This window comes from Petaurus breviceps, unplaced genomic scaffold (genome assembly GCF_028583685.1).
Source record: "Petaurus breviceps papuanus isolate PSGF00001 unplaced genomic scaffold, PetGlider_PUasm1.0 178, whole genome shotgun sequence".
Classification (NCBI taxonomy): Eukaryota; Metazoa; Chordata; class Mammalia; order Diprotodontia; family Petauridae; genus Petaurus; species Petaurus breviceps.
In genome coordinates, this window is record NW_027185777.1 from 36,112,566 (window position 1) to 36,115,370 (window position 2,805).

Here is a 2,805-nt window from a genome sequence, read left to right on the forward strand (position 1 = left end):
GATAGATAGATAGATAGATAGATAGATAGATAGATAGATAGATAGATGATAGAGGTAGAAATATATAAAGATCTATACAGATATGTCTATATAGAAGGTGTTATAAAAGTCTTAGTGAAAGGTTAGGCTGTTGAAGATTTCCATTGGTTCTCCATTCTCTGCTGTAGGCACTGTTCCTTTATTTTCAAACTGCACTATTGGAGGTTACAGGTTACACACAGCTAACAAGAAAGACTCTCCAGGAGGAACATATGCAAACATATCATTACCATTTAGATTTTCTAGCTCAGCAAGAAGTCCTGCAATCTTTATTTCCTAAAGGTCATTTTATAATTGCCTCACATGAAAGAGAAGTAGAAGAATGGAACCAAGGAAAAAAACAACAAAAATCAGAATCATTTCATGGAAACAATTCTGGCCTTCAAATCAAGGGGGCCTGGGATTCTAATTCCCACTCTGTCACTGACCAGCTGTGTGACCTTCTCATCCCACTCTCTAATTAACTAACTGGGTGATTCTCCTCTCGATCTTTCTCAGCCCTACTCCTCCTCACCCTATATCATCCTCTGTCCTTAGATTCAACGGCATCCTCTGGCATCCTTACTCTTTTGTTAACATTTTCCCCTTTATACTCTCACCATTTTCGTGGGATAACAGAAATCTGACTATCCGTACAAGACATGCCAGCCCAAGGAAAGCAGCAACAGGAACATTTGCCAGATGTGTCAAACCTCCATCACCATTAGCCCCCAGATACTGGTGGAGAGAAATCAAGACCCTGAACTTAAAAGCCCCAGGAAGAGCAATGTCCCCTAGATCATTGACTTTGCTTCTAGTCTAGCCCCGAAGCCATTTTCAAGAGGGAAAACTACTGTGTTGTTCTCTATAAAATAAAGTAACACATAACACAAACTTTTTAGGAAACCTACGATACCACTAAAAGTATAAATAGCCCCAGCACATGTCCCTAACTTCCTGAGCCTGGTACAAATAAGGGAACCACCATCCCTACCTTCATTCATGCCAACAACTAATTGTTACCAATATTTATCAAACCATACATACCCCCTCAAATTTATTGACCTCTTAAAATCTTAGAAAATTTGTTCTTAGATTAAAATCAGAAACTTTGAACCTATTCACATTGGTTTCTGGATATACCGGATACCATCAATTGGAATGACCTATGATGCCACTGTACTCCACCCTGCAAAATAAATTGCCTTGTTTTCATGGTGGTGTTCTATTCAGTGGAAAAATAAAATGAAGAGAAAACCACAAAGAAATATTTTTACTCTAAGATATTTTCTTAAGAAAAAATTATATATCCTGTATTGTAAAGGTTACCTTGAAGAAAACTATAAGCTCTTAAGGTATGAAGAAAAAAACAAACAAGCCATTTGAGAAAATAGCTTTAAATAGATTAACCTGTGCTTTTTTTTTTAACGTAAATGTGTAAACCATACTAGGAATAAAATGGTGCATATTATAGCTTGTGAAACTCAAAAGTAATGGGAATGAAGGTGTCAAAGGCAAGTATTAAAATAGATAGTTGAGTAAGTCAGTAATGAAGTCTGCCAAGGAGAGAACAGAGACTGACTGAGATGTAGATAAAGATTGAAAAAGATGAAATGCTAATCACGGTAAGTAAGCCCTGAAGACAGATTTCTCTGACATACAATGACAAGGAATATGAAGATAGCTACATGGAATATTATAAATGAGTTATTGGGCACAGCCCTAATAAATAAATAAATAAATTTTAAAAAGCCATTGTCTATTTCTCTGTCTCTCTTTTTCTGTCCCAATTCCTTTTTTTCTCTCCCTTTCTGTCTTCTTCTGTTTTTCTCCCTCTCTCCCCCTTTCTCTTTCCCCCTCTCTGTGTCTCTTGGTTTCTCTCTCTCTTTCCATCTCTTCTTTCTCCTCTCTACTTTTTGCTGTGTCTTTTTCCCAATCTTTTGCTCTTTCTCTGTACTCTCTCTTTCTCTCTGTTTCTCTAGTTCACTTTGTCTTTGCTCTCTGCCTTTCTCTTTCTCTTTGTCTCAGTCTCTCTTTTTTAGGAATAAATGAACTTTGATATTTTAAATTATATAAATTTATCTAAAACCAAGAGCAAATAATGTATTTTCCAAATATAAGCAAATAATATATTTCTTTGTATTAGATTCCATCATTCACCACACTTTGTCCTTCCACTTTCTTTTTTAAAAATTATTTACTTTTAGTTTACAACATTCAGTTCCACAAGTTTTTGAGTTCCAAATTTAGTTGACAACATTCAGTTCCACAAGTTTTTGAGTTCCAAATTATCTCCCCTTTCCTCTTCTTCCCCCTTTTCCTCCCCCACCCCTATGGTGCCATGCAATCCAATATAGATTTTACATATATCTTCACACTAAACATTAGTCAAGTTGTAAAGAAGAATTATAACCAAGGAATGAAAGAGAAAGAAGAAATAAAACAAAATGAAAAAGAGAGAGAGCAAATAGTTTACTTCAATCTGCATTCAGACTCTGTAGTTCTTTCTCTGGATGTGGATAGCTTTTTCCATCCTGAGTCTTTTGGAGTTGTCTTATAACCTTGCATTGCTGAGAAGAGCCTGGTCTTATCCAAGTTCGTTATCACAGATACGATGTATCTGTAATTGTGTACAATATTCTCCTGGCTCTGTTCCCCTAACTCAGCATCAGTTTACATAAGTCTCTCCAGGTTATTATGAAGTCTGTCTGCTCCTCATTTCTTATAGCACAATAGTATTCCATTACATTCGTATACCACAACTTGTTTAGTCATTCCCCAATTAAA